The sequence below is a fragment of the Schistocerca cancellata genome, chromosome 2 (assembly GCF_023864275.1).
Source record: "Schistocerca cancellata isolate TAMUIC-IGC-003103 chromosome 2, iqSchCanc2.1, whole genome shotgun sequence".
NCBI classification, from domain to species: domain Eukaryota; kingdom Metazoa; phylum Arthropoda; class Insecta; order Orthoptera; family Acrididae; genus Schistocerca; species Schistocerca cancellata.
In genome coordinates, this window is record NC_064627.1 from 340,112,760 (window position 1) to 340,136,855 (window position 24,096).

The following is a 24,096-nucleotide window of genomic DNA, read 5'->3' on the forward strand; positions in this document are numbered from 1 at the left end:
AAAATTTCCCGAATCTAAGCCGCACCTGAAATTTGAGACTCGAAATTCAAGGGGAGAGAAAAGTTTTAGGCCGCATCTCCAAATCGAAACAAAGTTGGTCCATTGTAATATGATAGACAATTTAGGTCGAATGAATGACGATACAGCTACAGTAGTTTGGTTCGAGTTGTAAGCTTAGCAGTTAAGCTTCACCACGTAGCCATTGCTATGCGTCAGGCGCTCCGTCTGTATTTATACGGATACCCTTCCTTTTTCACATGCTTCGTCTGGTTTGAATCGATTGCTTATTTTGCTTTGATCTGATAAATGCCGTTTTCTTTGTTATAGGTGTTTGCGTCACTCTTAAGCTAAAAATGCATTACTGCACTGTGTCATGCATTGTTTGTCGCATTCTGATAGTGCGTGTTTACGGCCAGTCGCGGCTCGCGGCATGGCTTGCTTTTGTGCGCGCTACCGCCGTGCACAATAAAAAAAAAAAAAAATAAAAATAAAAAAATAAAAAAAAAAAAAAAGAGAAGAAGAAGAAAAGAGAGAGAGAGAGAGAGAGAGAGAGAGAGAGAGAGAGAGAGGAATCGTCTCATTAGCGAAACAATGGCAAGAGACTGCTATTTGTTGTTACTTACACTGCTGCTTTCTTTGATAATGATCAACAAGAATCAAATAATAGACTGCGTATGATAGAACATGTTCTGAAGGAGAGTTTGTGAAAATTTTTCTCCGTTTGAAAATCTTTGCGGCCAGTTCTTTATTACATCAAATTCTGCACAGAAATTACAGTCATCTTAGATTTAAAAATCTAGTCACTTGCCGTGCTTCATTTCTGACTGTATCACTATTAGACATAAGAATAATACGAATATAAACATGACATGATATGTATATTCTTCCACGTTTGCTGTTGTCCCACTCTATAGTTTCGTAGTTTATTAGGCAGACAGGATTTAAATGAGATAGCAGCAAACACGAAAGAATACATGGCAAAATGTTTATATTCGTATTATTCTTATGGTGAAGAGAATACTGTATGTGATTCAAATTTCATCAGGTTCCTATTAGCAACCATCTCTTCTCACAGATAGGAAAAAATTCAGAACGTAGAGTTGGCCATATTGACAAACATCCCAAACAGTCTTGCCAGTCAGATTTTCGTAGTACACTGAAATTGTGCTACATTCGAAGATGAACAATACGGAATTTGTATTTACTTCGTTGGATAATGTATGAAAATGTAGTGGTCGAAACTCGCAGCGGAGAAAAAAAAATCTCGTCTTCCACTTTTTTTAAAAAAAAATATTTACTGATGCAGAGGTTTTGGCGCCAGTATTTATCTTTGTGCCTACAAAGTATGCTTGCGCAGCGCTACATGTATTCGCCGGCAGAAGTTAGTTGTGGCGGTACGTACGAACATTTTTCATAACTTCCGCTAGCTTTGCACTCGATTCTAAGCCGCAGGCGGTTTTTTTGATTACGAAAACCGGAAAAAAAGTGCGGCTTAGATTCAAGTAAATACGGTATTGGAAAACTGTTAGTTTACCGGACATAAAGTTTTTGATATAAGTGGTCACAGAACAGAAATCCAACTAAAATTGCTCAGCACAGTAAAGATAGTGGGTCTAGTATGACACATGTACAATTCTACAGTCAGTTTACCAGAGATACAGCTTTTGATATAAGTTGTCACAGAATAGAGTGCCAACTAATATTGCTCAGCACAGTAAACATAAGTGGATCTGATACAATAAATGTACAATTCTACACATGTCATATAAAAGAACTTACTCCCTACTAACGAAGGTTTATCACAGATTGCTAGGGCAACAAAATATTCCATAAATATTCCAAGCAGCCTGTGACAGGATCGGATAGGAGGTCTGGGCAGCTGGATTGGCAGGTTGATCCGCCACAGGAATATGATCCCTGTCATCTGGAGTTGAAAGTGGGAGTGGACCACGATGTTGTGTAGGGTCAGTGGGAAACAGACCACCACATTATAATTTTGGGCTGGGAGGGCGGGGCGGGGCGGGGCGGGGGGGGGGGGGGGGGGGGGGGCAGGATCTAGGGTACGATGTCCTTCATTTCAGGACAGAATGAAAGATAAGCAAAGTTTTGATGAAGGATATGATTTAGTTATTCCAGTCCAAGGTGATATAGGATGATTCCTGGGTGTGTGTGAGGATATTGCATGAAAAATCTGTTTGTGGACTAGGTTTGGGGTGTACTGGCTGACTGTGGAGGCCTTCATAAAGCCTTCAGCATATTGGGCAAGGGAGCTCTGTTCACTGCAGATGTCGTCCACAGATGGCTACACTGTATGGGAAGAATTTATTGCTGAGGGAAGGATGGCAGCTTTCAAAAATGCAGGTGCTGTTGGTGCTTAGTGGAGTTAATGTGGACAAATATATGGATGGGGCCATCAGAGAGGAGGTGGTCAACATTGAGGAAGTTGCAAAGAGGAGGACCAGATGAAGCAGATGGGAGAAAAGATGTTGAGGTTGTTGAAAGAATATGGATAGGGTGTCCAGGTCATGAAGAAATCATCAATGAAACTGAACCAGACAAGGGGTGGGGAGTTTTTGGAGATTAGGAAAGACTCCTTTAGAAGGCCAATAAATAGCTTGGCATAGGAAGGTGTGACGCGGGTGCTCACGGCTGCATCACTGATTTGTTTGTGTACCTTCCCTTCCAAGGCAAAGTAATTGTAGGTCAGGATAAGGTACTCAGTTGCACAAGGAATGAGGTGGTGGGTTTGGAGTCTGAAGGATGCAGGGCAGGTAGTATTTGATAGTGTCAAGGTCATGGGCATGAAGATGTTGATGTATAGGGAAGTGGCACTAACTGTAACTAGTAGGGATCCAGGAGATAGAGAGATCAGGATGGTGAAAAGTTAGTGAAGGAAGTGATTAGTATCTCCAGTGTGCAAGGCTAGGTTTAAGGCAGTTGGCTGGAAGTGACTGTCAACAAGAGCGGAAATTCTATCAGTGATAGCACAACAGCCAGCTATGATGGGGCATCCAGGATGCTTGGGTTTGTGGATTTTAGGGAGCATGTAGAAGGTGGGTGTGCAACATGTTGTTGAGGTTAAGAGGGAGATGGACTCAAGGGAGAGGTTCTGGGAAGTGCCTATGGATTTCAGTGGGGATTGGAGGTTATGCTGGATTTCTGAGATGAGATCACTAAGGCAAAGCTTGTAGGTGGAAGAGTCAAACAGTTGACAGAAGCCTTCTACATCTACATCTACATCCATACTCCGCAAGCCACCTGACGGTGCGTGGCGGAGGGTACCTTCAGTACCTCTATCGGTTCTCCCTTCTATTCCAGTCTCGTATTGTTCGTGGAAAGAAGGATTGTCGGTATGCCTCTGTGTGGGCTCTAATCTCTCTGATTTTATCCTCATGGTCTCTTCGCGAGATATACGTAGGAGGGAGCAATATACTGCTTGACTCTTCGGTGAAGGTATGTTCTCGAAACTTTGACAAAAGCCTGTACCGAGCTACTGAGCGTCTCTCCTGCAGAGTCTTCCACTGGAGTTTATCTATCATCTCCGTAACGCTTTCGCGATTACTAAATGATCCTGTAACGAAGCGCGCTGCTCTCCGTTGGATCTTCTCTATGTCTTGTATCAACCCTATCTGGTACGGATCCCACACTGCTGAGCAGTATTCAAGCAGTGGGCGAACAGGCGTACTGTAACCTACTTCCTTTGTTTTCGGATTGCATTTCCTTAGGATTCTTCCAATGAATCTCAGTCTGGCATCTGCTTTACCGACAATCAACATTATATGATCATTCCATTTTAAATCACTCCTAATGCGTACTCCCAGATAATTTATGGTATTAACTGCTTCCAGTTGCTGACCTGCTATTTTGTAGCTAAATGATAAAGGATCTATCTTTCTGTGTATTCGCAGCACATTACACTTGTCTACATTGAGATTCAGTTGCCATTCCCTGCACCATGCGTCAATTCGCTGCAGATCCTCCTGCATTTCAGCACAATTTTCCATTGTTACAACCTCTCGATACACCACAGCATCATCTGCAAAAAGCCTCAGTGAACTTCCGATGTCATCCACCAGGTCATTTATGTATATTGTGAATAGCAATGGTCCTATGACACTCCCCTGCGGCACACCTGAAATTACTCTTACTTCGGAAGACTTCTCTCCATTGAGAATAACATGCTGCGTCCTGTTATCTAGTAACTCCTCAATCCAATCACACAATTGGTCTGATAGTCCATATGCTCTTACTTTGTTCATTAAACGACTGTGGGGAACTGTATCGAACGCCTTGCGGAAGTCAAGAAACACGGCATCTACCTGTGAACCCGTGTCTATGGCCCTCTGAGTCTCGTGGACGAATAGCGCGAGCTGGGTTTCACATGACCGTCTTTTTCGAAACCCATGCTGATTCCTACAGAGTAGATTTCTAGTCTCCAGAAAAGTCATTATACTCGAACACAATACGTGTTCCAAAATTCTACAACTGATCGACGTTAGAGATATAGGTCTATAGTTCTGCACATCTGTTCGACGTCCCTTCTTGAAAACGGGGATGACCTGTGCCCTTTTCCAATCCTTTGGAACGCTACGCTCTTCTAGAGACCTACGGTACACCGCTGAAAGAAGGGGGGCAAGTTCCTTCGCGTACTCTGTGTAAAATTGAACTGCTATCCCATCAGGTCCAGAGGCCTTTCCTCTTTTGAGCGATTTTAATTGTCTCTCTATCCCTCTGTCGTCTATTTCAATATCTACCATTTTGTCATCTGTGCGACAATCTAGAGAAGGAACTAAAGTGCAATCTTCCTCTGTGAAACAACTTTGGAAAAAGACATTTAGTATTTCGGCCTTTAGTCTGTCATCCTCTGTTTCAGTACCATTTTGGTCACAGAGTGTCTGGACATTTTGTTTTGATCCACCTACCGCTTTGACATAAGACCAAAATTTCTTAGGATTTTCTGCCAAGTCAGTACATAGAATTTTACTTTCGAATTCATTGAACGCCTCTCGCATAGCCCTCCTAACACTACATTTCGCTTCGCGTAATTTTTGTTTGTCTGCAAGGCTTTGGCTATGTTTATGTTTGCTGTGAAGTTCCCTTTGCTTCCGCAGCAGTTTTCCAACTCGGTTGTTGTACCACGGTGGCTCTTTTCCATCTCTTACGATCTTGCTTGGCACATACTCATCTAACGCCTTATGTATGACGGTTTTGAACTTTGTCCACTGATCCTCAACACTATCTGTACTTGAGACAAAACTTTTGTGTTGAGCCAACAGGTACTCTGAAATCTGCTTTTTGTCACGTTTTCTAAACAGAAAAATCTTCCTACCCTTTTTAATATTCCTATTTACGGCTGAAATCATCGATGCCGTAACCGCTTTATGATCGCTGATTCCCTGTTCTGCGTTAACTTTTTCAAATAGTTCGGGTCTGTTTGTCACCAGAAGGTCTAATATGTTATCGCCACGAGTCGGTTCTCTGTTTAACTGCTCAAGGTAGTTTTCAGATAAAGCACTTAAAAAAATTTCACTGGATTCTTTGTCCCTGCCACCCGTTATGAACGTCTGAGTCTCCCAGTCTACATCCGGCAAATTAAAATCTCCACCCAGAACTGTAACATGATGGGGAAATCTACTCTAAATATTTTCCAAATTATCCTTCAGGTGCTCAGCCACAACAGCTGCTGAGCCAGGGGGCCTATAGAGACATCCAATTACCATATCTGAGCCTGCTTTAACCGCGACCTTCACCCAAATCATTTCACATTTCGGATCTCCATCAATTTCCTTCGATACTATTGCACTTCTTATCGCTATAAACACGCCTCCCCCTTCACTGTTCAGCCTGTCTCTGCGGTATACATTCCAATCTGAGTTTAGGATTTCGTTACTGTTTACGTCTGGTTTCAGCCAACTTTCTGTCCCTAGTACTATATGGGCGTTGTGATCGTTTATTAATGAGAGCAGTTCTGGGACCTTTCTATAGACGCTCCTGCAGTTTACTATTAGCACATTAATATTGTTATTTCCTGTTGCATTTTGCCTACTCCTATCTTGCCGCATCTCAGGAGGCGTCTTGTCGGGCCTAGGGAGGGGATTCTCTAACCTAAAAAACCCCCATGTGCACTCCACACATACTCCGCTACCCTTGTAGCCGCTTCCGGCGTGTAGTGCACGCCTGACCTATTCAGGGGGACCCTACATTTCTCCACCCGATAGCGGAGGTCGAGAAATTTGCACCCCAGATCTCCGCAGAATCATCTGAGTCTCTGGTTTCAGCCTTCCACTCGGCTCCAAACCAGAGGACCGCGATCTGTTCTCGGAACGATACTACAAATAGTTAGCTCTGATTCCACCCCGCGAGCGAGGCTTTCCGCCTTCACCAATTCCGCCAACCGCCTGTACGAACTGAGGATGACCTCTGAACCCAGACGGCAGGAGTCATTGGTGCCGACATGAGCAACAATTTGCAGTCGGTTGCACCCAGTGCTCTCTATCGCCGTCAGTAGGGCCTCCTCCACATCTCGGATGAGACCCCCCGGCAAGCAGACAGAGTGAACACTGGCCTTCTTCCCCGACCTTCTCGGTATTTCCCTAAGGGGCTCCATCACCCGCCTAACGTTGGAGCTCCCAATAACTAATAAACCCCTCCCCCCGTGTGCCTGCTCGGACCTTGCTGAAGGAGCAGCCACATGTCCCCTCACAGGCAGAGCGGGCGATGCCACACGGCCAGCCTCCACATTGACCTTCCGCCTCGTACGTCGCTGAACCCGCCACTCCCCTTGGGGAGAGGGTGGCCCAACCGCGCCCGGTACCCGCGAAGATGTCTCGACAGCAGGGACAGTGGGTGAAGCATGTAACACCTGGGGTGTACCTTGCGACGCACCAGACTCCCCACTGCCGCTACACTCCGAGGCAGCAGCCTGAAGATGGCTGACCGCGGCCATCAACACGCTCAGCTGTTCGCGAACAGTGGCCAGCTCCTCCTGTGTCCGTACACAGCAGTCACACATCATATCCATCCTAAGGAAACAATTTACTGAAGAGAGTTAATCAACCTTTAACTAGACTGCTAATTCACTAAAGGCGGCTGCTTATTCACTAAACTGTGGTTGCTAGCCACTTCTTGTAGAAAACAATGAAAATAGCACTACCTGTCTCTGGACTGTATTGAAAACAAACACTAGCACTACTGGCACTATGGTTGACTACAGGGGCTCTCTCTGACTGTATTCAAAACAAACACGAAATCTATGGAACACTATTAAGAGCACTCGAAAATTAAAGCTTCCTAAAAGCAAATACACACGGAAGAAGAAGTGACAAGTAAGAAAAATACAGTTAATACTTAAATTAAGGTAGCTCGCTGCACAGCAGACGTGAAGCAGACAGCAGTTACGACTTCCATCAGGTAGTCTCTGCGATTCGTCATGAAAATGGTGAAGACCTTGTGTGCAGGCAAGACGATTAGGTCAAGACCTGTTTTGTGGTTGTGTGTGTCTGTCCTTTCTTCTGCTGAAAGGTTAGTGTTATCAGGAAGGGAACTAGTGAAGGTGATGATGCCTTGGAGGTAAGGAATGCCTGGAAGGCGACCACGGAGTGGTTAGGTGGGAGGGTTATGGCTGGATGGTGGTATAAAATGGGACTGAGGATTTTGGTGGCAAGATTAACAATAGGGTTTTGGGTTTGCTTGGGTTCTGGGTTTTAGGGGTTGTTGGGAGGGAGTTTTGGAGGATTTAGTAAATCGAAAAGGTCAGCTAGGCAGGGTCTGCGTGCTATGAGGGGTTCGCTGTGAGCAGGATAAATGTTGATGGGCAGTGGTGCCTCAAAGTGGGTGCAGGCTGTCAACAGGTCAGAGGGTTTATGGAGGTGATTTCTGGAATGTTTGTACACATATTGGAATGCAATGGTTTCTATTTTGAATATGTTGTGTGTGTGTGTGTGTGTGTGTGTGTGTGTGTGCGTGTGTGTGTGTGCGTGTAGTAAGGATTGCACAGTAATAGTACCTTGCTAAGGGAATAGAGGGGGTTCTGGGATTCCTGTGTCAAGGAGAGATGTTTCTGCAGTTCCAGGTTTATGAGGGAGAGAGACTGGCAGAACCCGACAAGGTGAAAGATATTGTGAAAGGAGGGATGGGATCCACAGAAGGAATTTTTATGGTTAAGCTGTTGGGATGGCACGAAGAGGGGGAGGGGGGGGTATTCCATGTTCTAGACAACTTTAAAGGAACAGGATGTGGGAACGGGTTTTAGCCAGCGAAAGGGATACTTCTCTGAATTCATGCAAAAAAATGGAGCAATTGTCCATTAGGGTACAGGTGATTTTAGGAAATGGGAAATGATGCAGAAAATAGCAAGTGAGAGCATTAGGTAGTTATAAGGGAACCAGATAATATAGCATGAGTTCAGGGAGTGAAAAGGACAGAAGAAATCATGCTGGGAGCAACGGGACAGTTTTGTGGCATGAGATCCCTTCTTGAGATCACTAACTTTCCAGCAGAAGAATGACAGCCATACATAACTGGAAAACATATCTTGTCCTAATCATTCTCCCAGCAAACAAAGATCCACCACTGTCACGATGAGTCGCAGTAACTACCTGACAGAAGACCTCCACCAACTGTCTGATTCTGCCACCTACAAGCTTCATCAGAGCAATTTCATCCCAGAAGTCCAACATAACCTCCCTACTGATCTCCATAGGCCCTTCCCAGAACCTCCTTCCTGAGACCATCTCCTTCCTCACCCCAACAATATCCCACACACTCACCTCCTACATGGTCCCTAAAATCCACAAACCCAACAATCTTGGACGCTCCATAGCCCTCAAACTAGCTTCGCACATCGAAGACACTAACTACTTACTTCACTAACTTTCTACCATAATCCCTTCACTTCCTATATTCCCACTGATCACTGCTGATGTCACTTCCCTAAACACCGATATCCCTAATGCCCATGGCCTTGCTGCTATTGAACACTACATCCTTCAGACACCAAACCCTCCACCTCGTTACTTACACCTTACCAACTATATCCTGACCCACAACTACTACTCCTTTAAATGTACAAAAACAAATCTGTGGTGCAACCATGAACGCTCACATGGCACCTTCCAATGCCTAGTTGTCTATGGGTCATCTAGTGGAAACCTTGCTAACCTTCCAAAACTCCCATTCCCTTATCTGCTTCAGGTTCATTGACGATGTCTTCATGATCTGGAGTTTGAGACAAGACACCCTACCCAAATTTCTTCTCAACCTCAACACTTTGTCCCATCCACTTCACCTGGCCCTTCTCTGCCCAAAGGGACAACCTCCTTGACAAAGACCTCCACCTCTCAGATGGCTCCATCCCTACCTCCATCCACATTAAACCCAATAACCACCAATAGCACCTGCATTTTGGCACTTTTCGCACTAAAAAATCTCTCCCAAAGAACCTAGCCACCTGTGGAAAATGTAACTGCAGAGAGAGGAAATACCTTGTCCAGTACGCTGACGGTCTCATGGATGCCTTTACATACAGGCAATACCACCCAAGCTTAGCTCACAAAAGACTTCCTGTGTCATATCCTCAAATGCCCCCAGGATAACCTACAAAGGACTGCTCTGCTCATCACCCTATATCACCCTGGACTAAAACAACTGAATCATACCTTTCACCAAAAGATCCTTCTCATTCCTCGTAAGGTGGTGATCCATTGCCCAACCAACACAACAACCTGGTTCATCCCTGTACCATTTCCACTCCCAACCCCAGGATACAGGGATCATATCCTGTGGTAGACTAAGGTGTAAGACCTGCCCCGCACAGCCAACCAGCATCATCTCCTCCTCCTCCTCCTCCTCCTCCTCCTCCTCCCGTCTCGTCACAGTCTTTTATCCTACCCTATCAGAGGCCAGACCACCTGTGGAAGAAGCCAAATCATATACCAACTCTGCTGAAAATACTGCACATCATTTTATGTCGACACAACTACCACCCAACTGTTCACCAGGATGAACAGTGACCGTCAAATTGTTGCCAAGATCAGAGTTGACCACCCGGGGGCACAACATCCAAATGAGCACAACATGCTCAGTTTCAATAGCTGCTTCATAATGTGTGGCATTTGGGTCCTTCCCACCACCACCAGCATCTATGTACTGCACATATGGGAGTTACCCTTAAAACACATCCTCCACCCTGGCCTCAATCTCAGCTAATCCAGTTTCTCTCTGCACTATCCATGCATCAGTGACCTCTTCCTCTGTACTGTCAACCCTCCCAATTCATGCCAGTACATTGCCTTCACTGTGTGCTGCTCCCCACTGGTCCCTACAATCATGCATTATGTGGCTAGCCAATATATCTGCCACCCCTCCCTCCCACATTCCTAGGCAGCAAATCAACTGCTTCTCTCTGAGCCACCAGCCACCCACACCTTAGTCTGTCTCTTGGCCTCCCACCAACCTCTCTCTCTCTAGCCACCCTACCAGACACTATCCCCACCACAACCAGTCCAAATACAAACTGGCACTGCATTGTTAGTCCGGCTGGCACCATCTAGGAGCTTAGGAAGGTGTGTGTGTTTTACTCATGCTTGTCAAAGGATAACATTGAAAGCTAGAGACTTTTCTTCCATTTGTGTGTGGCTATCTACAACTCAATGCTTCTGCATTTCAGTGAGTGGTTTTCTTTAATCCTAAAGTATTCACATTCCACAAGAACTTTCTCGCAACAGAAACATCTTTAATCTACATCTGAAAACACTTCTGCTGTCTGGTTAAAAAATGGTTCAAATGGCTCTGAGCACTATGGGACTCAACAGCTGAGATCATCAGTCCCCTAGAACTTAGAACTACTTAAACCTAACTAACCTAAGGACATCACACACATCCATGCCTGAGGTAGGATTCGAACCTGCAACCGTAGCGGTCTCGCGGTTCCAGACTGAAGCGCCTAGAACTGCGCGGCCACTCTGGCTGGCCTGCTGTCTGGCAAACATTCTGTTTGAAAGGGCATATTTTACCCCTGCTGTGTGAAAGTTAAATAAATTTAACAATAATGCATATCAGTTTTTTTTCTAGTGTTGTACTTCTGAATATCTTTGTTACTCTCAAACTTGGATGGACTGTTGATAATAAATTTCATAACTGAATAAATTTTTTGTGAGGCTGTAGTTAAGCACACAAGATGTACATGTGTGAATCTCGCACTTAATTCTAATTACCTTCCTCTGCTCAATGAACAATTCTTGCCTCAGTCAGGAGTTACCCCAGAATATTATCATGCAAGACAACAGTGAATGAAAATATTCAAACTCACTAATCTGTGTTCCCAACATTGACAACTATTCTTATGGCAAAAGTAGCCAAATCTAAATATTTTAGCACAGCTACAAGATGATCTTTCCTGCTCAAGAACTTATATCTTTCTGCCCTGTTTATTATTTATCGTTGGTGTTCAATGATCTGCACACACACACACACACACACACACACACACACACACTCCAAGCCACCATATGGTGCATGGCATTGGTCCTGTTCCCCTTACAAATGGAGTGAGAGAAAAAAAAAGACTGTTTACACTCCATACCAATCCTAATCCGTCTTGTTTTTAGAATCCTTGTGCGAAATGTACATTGGCAGCAGTAAAATCATTTTACTGTCAACTGCAAATACCAATTCTCTAAATATTCTCAAAAGTGTTTCTTGAAAAGAACATTATCTTTCCTCCAGGGACACCCATCTGAGTCACAAACCATCTCTGTAATACTCATGTGTTGATCAAACCCACTGGTAAAAAAATCTGGCAGCCTGCTCCCGAATTGCTTCTTAATCTCAAGAATGGATAGCATTAGTGCTCTATATGCAGTGTCCTTTGTAGATAAGTTACACTTCCCTACAATTTTCTCAATAAACATAAGTTGACCATTTGCTTCCCTACTACCGACTTTGTATGCCTATTCCATTCCACACCACTGTGCAATGTTATGCCCTGATACTTAATTGATGTGACTGTGTCAAGCTGCACTCCACTAATACCATATTTGAACATAACATGATTATTTTTCCTATTCATCATTATTAACTTACATTTTTCTACATCCAAAGCAAGCTGCCATTCATTATACCAAATAGAAATTCTGGGTCATTCTATACCTCTCTAAAGTTACTCAACGATAACACTTTCCCATACATTGCAGTGTCATCAGCAAACAGTTGCAGATTGCTAACCACTCTATTCATCAGATCATTTATGTACATAGAGAGTAAAAGTGGTGATGTCACACTTCCCTGGTGCGCTCCTGATGGTGCCCTTGTCTCTTATGAATGCTTGCTATCCAGGACAATGTACTGGGTTCTGTTACTTAATAATTCTTCAAGCCACTCACATATCTGGGGTCCCATTGCGTATGCTTGAACGTTTGTTAAGAGTCTGCTGTGAGACAGTGTGTCAAATGCTTTCTGAAAATCTAGGAAAACCTGGAATCTGCATGTTGCCCTTCATCAATGGTTCACAGGACATCATGTGTCAAATGGACAAGCTGACTTCTGCCCAAGTGATGCTTTCTAAATCGGTAATGAATTGTGGGAAGAAACTTTTCTGTCTCAAGAAAATTTATTATACTTGAACTCAGAATACGCTCAAGAATTCTGAAGCAAACCAATGTTAAGGGTACTGGTCTGTAATTTTGTGGGTCTGTTCTTTTGACCTCCTTATATACATGAGTCACTTGTGCTTTTTCAAATCGCTTAGGAGTTGACACAGGGCAAGAGAATCTCTGTAAAACAAAACTGGGATTCTATCCTGACTTGGTGAATTTCACGTTATCAACTCTCGGTTGCATCTCAAAGCCTGGATGCCTATTTCTACGTCTTCCATATGGGAGCCTGTGCAATAATCAAATGACAATATGTCTGTACGAGTCTTATGCTTGAATTATTCTTCAAATGCGAAATTTAAAGTTTCAGCTTTCCTTTTGCTGTCTTCTATTGCCACACCATACTGGTAGACAACTGATTAAATACAAAATCTCTGCTTCCTGAGCCTTTTTTAAAATTTTGTTATTAAACAATGGTGGGTCCTTACTGTCCTTAATCCCCTTACTTGGCACACATTTCTCTACAGCATGATTTACAATCAGTTTAAACTTTACCCATAATTCCTCTAAGTCCATCATTCTAGAACTAAATTATGTCCACTCATTTCTACTCAAAATATCAAAAAATTATTATCTGCCCTTTCAGCATAAAAACTCTCCTAGACTTCTTGATGGTTTTATTAACTTGGCACTGTGATATCATAATGATCGTTATTCCCTTTCTCTATACTGATACTGTCAATAACCTCTTTGTAGTTTTTAACTGCATGTGGGTTGTAGAGTTAGTTGGTCAAGGCAGTTTTTGGAAAATATGTTCAGAACTACTTCACAAGACTGTCCATACCACCTGCAATGAACCTATAGATATTTCAGTTTCTACTCAGTATGTTGAAGTCACTTCCAAGTAATGTTACATCATTGGCATACTTTCACGCTACTGGGCGTACACTTTCTTTGAGTGACTGTACAACTGTTACGTGAAATAGGGCAGCTGGTACAAACATTCGATGATTAACTTGAGTTCACTTAGGCCAATTGCTCATGTCCAGATAACTTTGCAGTCAAGACTCAATTTCAACTTGGATGGATTATTGGTGGTGACATAAGCCACAATTTGAAGGTGACTGCACATTGCATCCATGATAGCCGCTACCTGGATGAGGCCTCCTGGCAGACATACTGAGCAAACATTAGATTTCTTTCCAGCCCAGGACCGCTTCTTTCCCTGATGTGCCCAATACTGGAGCTCTTGGTAACTAGCAAACACTGGGGTGAAAGTGTGGGGGTCAGACAGACAGTGCCCCCAATAGCTCTCCACCTGTGACACAAACAGATTAATTGGAGGTGGCATATTCCTGAGAGTACAAAACGGATGAGCTGCATTTTTACAAAATTTGTAGCTGGCCCACTTGTGCAAAACCAGTCAGTAACTTTCACATAAACATCATTTACTATTTTCTCTGTTCATGCTTCTTTGCTTGGCTTCATAATAATGGTTGTACAATAAAGAATGGCAGTGTGCTATTGTTCCAATCATGAGACTCTCATTGTAATTCCTCCCCACAAAGATTAGTGGCATCCCTCAAAGAGCCTAGGGTGACTTCCTGCATCCTGTCTCATAAATACAAACTAAACTGAGCATGTGCTGAACTGTGTATTCCACATAAACTTAACTTTTCTAACCAAGTATAATGACTGACATACGTCAATAAGCCAAAGAATGGTGATATTTTACCCTATAAATATTTTATTGTGTGTTCACTAACTGTGTAGACAGCTGCCTCAGTAGAATGACCCTTACAAAATCCAAACTGTGATTCGCTAAGTATCCTATTATTACATGTGTGGGTGACAACTGCTGAGTACATTACCTTAAAAACATTTTTGAAAATCATGTATGGAGTGACAGCATTAGGGCAGTAGTTACTGATATCTATGAAGTCACCTTGGGTGCAGAGAGGCCCACCCATATAATATTTACTATGTTTGTGAATCACTCAGAATTAATTATGCATCACACAAGTGACTATGAACATTACATATTATAAGGCCACAACTATTTAAAAGTCGTATTATTGGCAATATTATCTAATTTTACTTTTTAAAGTCATGACAACCTTTGTTATTTCAGATGGGAATGTGACATGAATTTTTATTTCGCTAAATGTACTCTATAACACTTCTTCAGTGTACAATTTACTGCATCTTCTGAACTATTTGCACCAATTTTTTCATCTATTTTTAAAAAGTAATTATTAAAAAGTCTGATATAAATGAACTGTCTTTTACAATGCCCTCATTCTCTTTAACAGAAATAATGTATTTTCTGTGGCTTCCTTTCTGGTATCTCTCTTTTAACAATATTCCACATTGATTTGACTATATTGTCTCATCTGTCAATTGCAGACAGGATATGTGTACTCCTGAATATTTAAGAAGAAACTTTTCTTAATATGTTACAGTAATGTTTACAGTATGAATGTATTTCTGGATCATTACTAGTTCTGCCTATTCTATGCATGTCTCCCCCTCGTTGTGAAGATACTCCGATACCTGCAGTGAACAAAAGTTAAATTTAATGGCTTTCCAGTATTGGATTTAATTATCGTTTTATGAAAACTACTTTCAAAAATGGGTAGGGACTTATTAAGAAATATGTTGAATTTAAAACTAGCACTAAGCTAATCGTAAATTTCACTCCAGTCAACATTTTGCTTGACTATCTCAAAAACCATCAGTTGTTTTGTCATTCATCAACCTCAGTCTCACTGTTTCAGTGTTTCTGAATTGTACAATGAGTAATGTGACTAACTCTCCATTGTTATATGACAAACCATTAGCTTCAGAATACAGCATGAATATCTGTACCCTCCTCTTGCTCTACGAATGTATTATCTATAAGTGTATTAATATCTTGAGAAACTCAGTGAGACAAATTTGTGACATAATAAATTACAAGTGTCTATCAGCACCTCTAAACCCTATTCCTGTCACATTCTTCCAAAAATTTACGTTAAAACCACTATAAATTAATAACACCCTCCTTCTGTCTGACAGAACAAAAATTTCACCATCACTCAGTGATGGGGACCAGTACACCATAACAATCACAAGTATTACATTTCCCAATATTAACTCACAAGCACATGTTTCTATATCCTGATCTATGCAGGTTTTACTCACTTCTACATTCTAGCATTTATATTCCTTTTATATGACAGCTCCTTATCACTGTGATAACACATCCAAAAGACAATAGACAAAGGCATCCAAACTTGTTGCTTAACTTCCAAAATGTTTCTGATGCAGTTCCACGCTGTTGCCACAATAACAAATTTTAAAACGAAGTTTCAGTTTGCAATGGAGTGTGTGCTGAATTGAAACTTTGTGGCAGATTAAAACTGTGTGCCTGATAGACTCAAGTCTGGGGCTTTTGCCTTTCAAGGGTAAATTCTCTACTGCCTGAGCTATCCAAGCACGACCCACGACCTGCCCTCACAGTATTATTTTTGCCTTTACTTCAGCCAGTACCTCTTCTCCTACCTTCCAAACTCCACAGAAGTTCTCCCGCATACCTTGCACAATGCAAATCAGTGCACACTCTGCTGCAATGTGAAAATTCGTTCTGCGAACAATCCCCTAGACTGTCGTTAGTCTATTTCTCCACAATATCCTTTCTTTCAAAAATGCTGGTTCCACAAAGTTTACAGGTGAACTACTGTGAAGTCTGGAAGATAAGAGGAGGTTCTGGAAGAAGTCACGCTGTGAGGGCAGGTTGTGAGTCACGTTTGGCTAACTTAGTCAGTAGAGCATTTTCTTGTGAAACCCAAAGGTCTCAATTTAAAGTCTGGTCCAGCACAGTTTTAATCTGCCAGAAGTTTCAACATAATTCAAGCTTACTGAGTGTCACACTAGATGCAACACTGTATTCAAGACTTCTTAGGAGACAGAATACAATGTTCTTAAACAGATTAAATCATCGCATGTAGAAGTAACTTCGGGCATACCCCAAAGGAACGTTACAAGACAGTTACTGTTCATGACAATGATAAATCATGGGTGAAAGCTCAGTGGGCTATTCATGGATGATGCTGTTGTACATACAAGTTGCAACACCAGAATATTTTAGCAAAATATGGAAATACATGTTGAGGTTTGACAGTAAAGGAACTGTCAGTTGACCCTAAACATAAATAAATGTAACATATTGCACATAAATTGGTGGAAAAACCCCTGTAGATCAATCACCAAAAACTGTAACAACTATAATTTATCTAGGAGTATGTATATGGGCAAAATTAATCATTAAAACTAACAGATTTCAGACTGAGATGCACTGGACAAATCCAAAAGAAACGACATTTACTCATGAAAGAGGTAGCTGACAAAACCCGTGGCCAATTCATAAATACTGCTCATCAATCTCCTTACAAAATAAGATTAACAGAGTACATAGAGAAGATCCCAAAGAAGGATGGGACATTTTGTCAAAGGTTCACTTAGTAAACATGAGATCATCTGATTTGCTCATCAAACTCCAGTGATAAGATACTACGAGAGTGTTATTGTGCATTACAGTGAGGTTAACTGTTAAAATTCTTAGTGTGTACATTCCAAGAAGAGCCAGGAAACTTACTATTTCTCCCCTGCCCATCTTATGATACAGCCATGATAGGAAATCAGAGAAATTTGAGTTCTTGCAGGGGTTTACTGCCTGTCATATTCTTCCCACCCACAATTTGTGAATGGAATATGAAAAGGGGAGGATGAGAAAAGGTGAACGTGGTGGTGCGGATTTGCAATGCCAAAACTCCGTCGGCAACACATGAAGATGGCTTATGAAGCACAGATATAGGTGAAATCCACTTCTCCTCAAAAGTAGAAGCAGGGAATTATTTAATGTGATGGCAGGGTTTTAGGCATTTTATACGCTTTCAATGGTCAGAATATCAGAGAGTGTACTGAAAATTTGAGAAAAGCAAGAAATAGTTTTCAAGATGCAAACATCCTCCATCAGCCACAGCATAGAAAGGTACGAGGGAAAGTCAATTATTATCTGCAAAGTAGTTATAAAATGTTATTCTAATCAAATAGGAAACTTACAAGAACCTCATTTTTCGACATAGTCTTCTTGCATTTCAACGCACTTGGTCGATCCTCGTACAAGCTTCCTGATGCCCTCATAAAAGAAGGTTCTCAGTTGAGCTGCAAGCCAGGAATGCACCGCTTCTTTCACTGCTTCGTCCGAAGCAAATCAACGGCCCCTTAATGCCTGTTTGAGTGGACCAAATAAGTGATAGTCAGAAGGGGCAAGATCGGGACTATATGGAGGGCGATCCAGAACTTCAAATTTGACTTTCTGGAGCATTTCAGCAGTGTAGGCAGCAGTATGTGGACGGGCATTGTCATGCAACAACACAGAAATCCTCAGTGTTTGCTTAGAATTGCAGGCTTTAGCCTGGCAGTAAGCATCTCACTGTAACATACACTGTTATTGCTGTGCCCCTTTCCCCATAATGTTCCAGTACTGGACCTTGTGCGTCCCAAAAAGCCCTAAGCATCCATTTTCCTGCGGATGGATGGGTCTTTAACTTTTTCTTGCGTGGCGAATTTGGATGTTTCCATTCCATAATCTGCCGTTTACTCTGCGGCTCGTATTGGTGGATCCACGTTTTGTCACCAGTAATGATCCTGTCTAAGAAGTTGTCCCCTTCATTACCATAGCGATCCAAATGTTTTGTGCAGATGTCCAAGAGCATTTGTTTATGCAACTGTGTGAGTTGTTTTGGGACCCATCTTGCACAAACTTTATGAAACCCAAGTCTGTTGTGGATGATTTCATAGGCAGAACTATGACTAATTTGCAGACGATGCGCCACTTTGTCAATAGTTAATCGTCTAAGAGAATCATTTCACATGAACGCTCAATGGCTTCTTCATTTGTGGCGGTAAACTGTCGTCTAGCTCCATCATCATGCTTAACACTTGTGCAACCATTTTGGAATTTTTCAATCCATTCGTAGACACTCCATTGTGGCAAAACACTGTTCCTGTACTGTACCGAAAGTCTTTGATGAATTTCGGCCCCTGATACGCCTTCCAACCACAAAAAATGGATCACTGAACGTTGCTCTTCTTTGGAGCAAATAAAAAGCAGAGCAGAAATGATGAACAGCACAGCAGTGAAACTAACCTACAAGCTTGAAAATTGCAAAGATATAACAACAAATAAACAAATCGTGCGTCATCAATGTAAAACGACAGTACTACCAAAATATACAAAAATATAACTAAATTGTGGATAATAATTGACTTACCCTCGTACAAGTCATCGGGATGAAACTAAATTCTGTCCAGTGCCGAGGTAACTGGTTAAGAACATCTATAACAACGTTAGCTTCCATATTCACAGATAGGTATTTTGTATGGACTCAGCTTGGGCTTTTATAGCTTACACGACAGTAGTTTGCAGTATATGTATGATATTTCATTAGCACTTATTAACAACAGGGATGTAATTCTCCTCACTGCAAATTCTGGTCTATACTTTTTGCAGTGGCTGTAAGAAGGCACCTGTAACATCTCCGATCCCAAATACAGTCTTCAGAAAGTGAATACAAAATTCCTACTAAAATCTTCCACAGTATAATCAACACTGTGATCAAAAAGATTTACAAATTAAGAAGTGATATTCTGAATGATACATGACATTTGCCATGTGTTTGAAGAACTTTCAAATACCTTATAATCATTGATATGATGATGGTAAAATAGGATCATTAACAAATGAGCAACATAGAAAAGCAGCAACACAATTTTGTGACAGCAGTTATCAAGTGATATTAAGGTAATACCAAAAAGTACCGAAATTCAGTTGTTTCCACATGACATCCATGCAAATCTACATCGAATGTCCTTAAGAGTTAATGGTGAGGCCACAGTCCTGAAGTATGTATCCAATTTAGCGTTAAATAAGTTATGATTAAATTCCGAGTTATTTTTTGAGGTATGATTAGTCTGTTTGCAAAAACAGCCCTTATTCAGCAATTTTTTTTTAATTTAGTAGTAGACACTGCAAGTCAAGTGCTACTGACTTGGATGGTCATACCTAACACAATGTATTAACAAAGTCTTAACTATAGTTGTTCCATACTGCACTAAAGTGGATGAAATTAGTATGCATTCTGATCTGAAAAAAAAAAAAAAAAGCAAGTGAGGATCTTTATTTTCAACTAGCAAGGAAATAATACTAGTGATATTTCCAGATGGAATCATGCTAGATGATCTGAATTATTCTAAGCAGATATGACAACAGATTTTTTCCTTCCACTCCAGTGTGTATCTGTGCACCATCTCCAAAGATCAAAGATGAGTTATTCATTTTCCATTCTAATGCAGACCTGCATTTCATTAACCTGTCGACCAAGTACAAGTCAGAGATATTATCTCACTTGCCAGTTACGAGTCCAGATTCTGAACTGTTTTCAAAGTTGAATGAGGATCCGTCTGGTTGATGTGCTACCTTCCTGACAGAGGCTTCTTGAGTAGTCACCAGATACACCAAGTGATTAAACAAAAAGTCTGCAGATCTTCCAAGATATTGGATCAAGGTTACTGAGATACAGAGTAAATGGGTTACTGAGATGCAGAGGGAATAAATGAAGCACTTTATGGAGTAATTTATCCAAAAGCAAAAGAAACTAGCATATTAAGATTACTTTTGAAACAAAAATAAAAATCAGCATTAACTAGTAATGACAAACATATTCAGTTTTGAGAACATTTTCATAGTTATATGTATACTCATGGGATTTCATTTAATGGATCATAAATAAGAAGCTCAATACTCAGGCTTGTAGCATTAAAATGATGATTTTACTATCAGTACATTAACTTGGTGTGCAGTAACAATCAACAACATGCACTGCCATGACAGCTTTTCAAAATTAGTACACAGTAAACCCGGCTTAGTGGGGCCGAAATGCCCATTTGACATTCAGATTTAGGTTTTTCATTGCCTCCTGTATCAGTTAAATTTAAGCACCTGTTTTCTTCTCCTGCCTTCTTCTACCTGACTTTGTGCTTCACATGTTATAACCTCATTGTTGATGGAGTGTTAAACCTTTACCTTCCTTCCAATAACCATGTAGTCAACAAAAACAGCAGTGTTCAAATGCCAACATATACATAATATCCTATCACGTCAACTCTCCGCTTTCTTACTCACCAAGAATAAGATAATTTGTTCAAAGCAAAAATTAAAATCATTGCCTGCATTTCAAAGCAGTCAGAATGTCATATACAAATTCTCAGCAGTTATTATTCCAACGGTTAAATTAAATACAAGTACTGAGCATGTCAGTCAACCTATTACTTTGGTATATCCTCCATAACAAAATACTTCACCCTAAAGCCCTAGTAACTGTTAAATCATACAGAGAAAAATATCATTGCAAGCTGAGCTTAAGAATATTCCAACACATGAAAGCCAAGTCCACAGGTAAGCAAAAAATAATACAAATCTGTACATACGCTCTGCATACTCCCGCTATAAACTGTAAATGTCATACAAACCCTTTATTTGTAGCACCTTATCATGTGCTTGTGTCATGTGGAATTGCTACCATAGAGATATTTTGTTGCATACTGTCACTATCAATACCTTTATTATTTCCTGTACATTAATATTAAGAGTGTAATACTAGTCAGTGTCAAGATTGTATCTTTTTCTTTTGCTTGATAAGTTTTCTTTTGCTTATGAGCTCTGGATGTGTGTTGACATTTTCATAAAAAAAAAAAAGACAGAAAATTTTGGAGATGTACAGCCTACTCCTCTCTACAAATCATCATTTGTAATATCCTAACATCAATCGGCTAACTAAAAGAAATAAGAAAGCCACATACAATAACATCAAGCTAAGCATACAATCACTGCATGAAAACAGTACCAACATAGGAAGGAGAAAACAGTTACAGCATCACTCTTTATCAAAGAAACAAAAATGTAAACACATTTACTGAGAGGCAAGCTGACACACAGCAAGTAAATTTACCTTTAATGTAAAATCAGCTGATAACAGAGAAAAGGAAAGTGCACATGTGGTTTTCAAAATAATGGGAAATGAATCAATACAATATGAAAGTGTAAGGTACCCATCTCTGTTCAAGCAGCACCAGCTATGCAGAGTGTGCGTTTGTTCATTATATTGCGACCTTCTAAATAGAAGTGTGCCACTTATTCAGCTTTGTGCATTTTTACAGTATAATCTTTAATTTCTTGTGTGTTTGTATATTTACAAGCAATATGCTCAATTTATGCAATCAAGAACACAGATTGCAACCAACTGCAGGTGGTGATTGGTATCCAGGATGTGTGTCACTTTGGATCGGAAGAGATTCTCTCTCGTTTCCAGTGGCTATCCATAATGGTAAAGACAGTCAGTCTCCCTTGTAAGATGAAGGCAGAGCTCACTATCTGGAGGACTACTGACAGGACCGATTTACACCTTTTGTACAGAGCTGAGTGGAGGGTCTGAATCAGATAGTCAAGCAGTTTTGAGACCGAGTACACTGTAAATTCCTTGACTTGGTTTCATACGATGCAAGATGTCGGGATCGGCTTACTAGAACAGGTCTCAACAGAATAGATCTACACTACACATGAGATGGCTACACGAGTAGCAGGGGCAGTGTGAAGAGGACTGGGCAGTTTTTAAGATTAGAGGTTTACAAAGAAATAAAAAAAAGTGAAATACAGAATGAAATTAGACCTAGGAAACATCAGTTTCATAGTTGTAAATTATCATAGCTGTGTTGGGAAAGAACCAAAGATCCAAGCAGACACAGAAAGCATTGTGGCATAAACTATTATAGATACTGAAAGTTAGTTAAAGCCAGAGATAAGTTCAGGTGAAATTTTTACCAAGGACTAACGATGTTCAGAGAGGAGAGACTAAATGCACTTAGTGGTGGCATGTTTGATGCTGTTAGAAATAGTTTATCTTGTAGTGAAATTGAAATAGGTAGTTGCTGTGAGTAAATATGGGTAGAAATTATACTAAACAACTGGAATAAACTAATAACTGGTTAAACAACACAAAAGGGATATTGTTACTCACCATACTGAGTCACAAGCAGGCACAATGAAGTAGATTGCTAAACATTTAAGCTTTTGGACAAAAAAAAGTGCTCCCCCCTATATAGAAAACACACACATTTACACAAACACTATTCTTAGTCATATGGGCACTGTCACCCAGCACTGGGGTGACTGCAGACTGTAATGGCATCTGATGTGAGCAGCAATTTATTAGGAAGGGTGGTGGGGGAGAGGTGGCAGCATGGGGCAGGGAGGGGGAGGAATAGCAGGGGAGGACGGAGAAAGATGTGCTGCCTGTAGAAGCATGCAGGGATGTGGTGTGGTCAGAATGGGTTGCTAGGTGCGCAGTAGGGAGGCTGTGCAAGAGGGGAGGGGGCGGGGGAGGGAGAGGGGTAATGGGAGAGGGGCGAGAAAAGAAGTATATTAGATGTGATGGTGGGATAGAAGGCATTTATACTGCTGGAATGGAAGCAGGGAAGAGCACAGGTAGGCAGAGGACAGGGACCGGCAGAAGATGAGGCCTGGGTAGGTTAAGGGAACAAAGAATGTGTTCTAGGGAGAGTTCCCACCTGCGCAGTTCAATGAATCCAGATGGTACAGGCTGTGAAACAGTGATTTATGTGAAGGCAGCACGTTCAGCAACTGGGTGGTCCTGTGTCTTTAGGCCACAGTCTGGTGGTGACAATTCATGCAAGCAGCCAGCTTGTTAGCTGTCATGCCCACACAAAAAGCGGCACAGTGATTGCAGCTTAGTTTGTAGATCACATGGCTGGTTTCACATGTAGCCCAGCCTTTGATGGAATAGAAGAAGTTTTTGACAGGACTGAAGTAGCTGGTAGTGGGAGAATGTATGTATCTAGACCTGCTGCAAAAATATGAGCTATAAGGCACGGGGTTGGGAGCAGGGATGGAGTAGGAATGGACAAAAGATTACATTGGTTTGATGGGCAATGGAACACCACTGTAGGACTGGTGGGGACGATAGTGGAAAGGATATTCCTCATTTCAGTGCATGACATAAGATGGCCAAATTCCTGTTGGAGAATGTGATTCAGTTTCTCCAGTCCACCTCTATGTGGTGAGTAGCAATCTATTCTTATCATATTGTTTGTTATTCCATCACAGACTTTCCATTGTTTAAACAAAAAATATATCTATTTAAAGAGGCAGATAAAATTCGGTTGATGCCTTCTTGAAGTGCGGTATCCATTCCTTCCTCACTAACTAGGCCAAGTGTCGACTAAACTGGCTTAAATTCACAGAAATAGTGTTGATGGCAATTGAGAGTTTTATACCACAAAAATTAATAACAGACGGAACAGATCCCCCATGGCACAGAAAACATGTCTGGATAATGTTAGAGAAACAATGAAAAAAGTATGCCTGGCTACAGTTTATAGATACTCT

At 41.4% G+C, this 24,096-nt stretch overlaps 1 protein-coding gene across 4 annotated transcripts in view; it reads right to left on the reverse strand.

Moving 5' to 3' along the window:
- Positions 1–24,096, reverse strand: part of LOC126161723 (fatty-acid amide hydrolase 2-A) — a 223,739-nt gene that overhangs the window by 88,055 nt on the left and 111,588 nt on the right. The window lies entirely within an intron of this gene.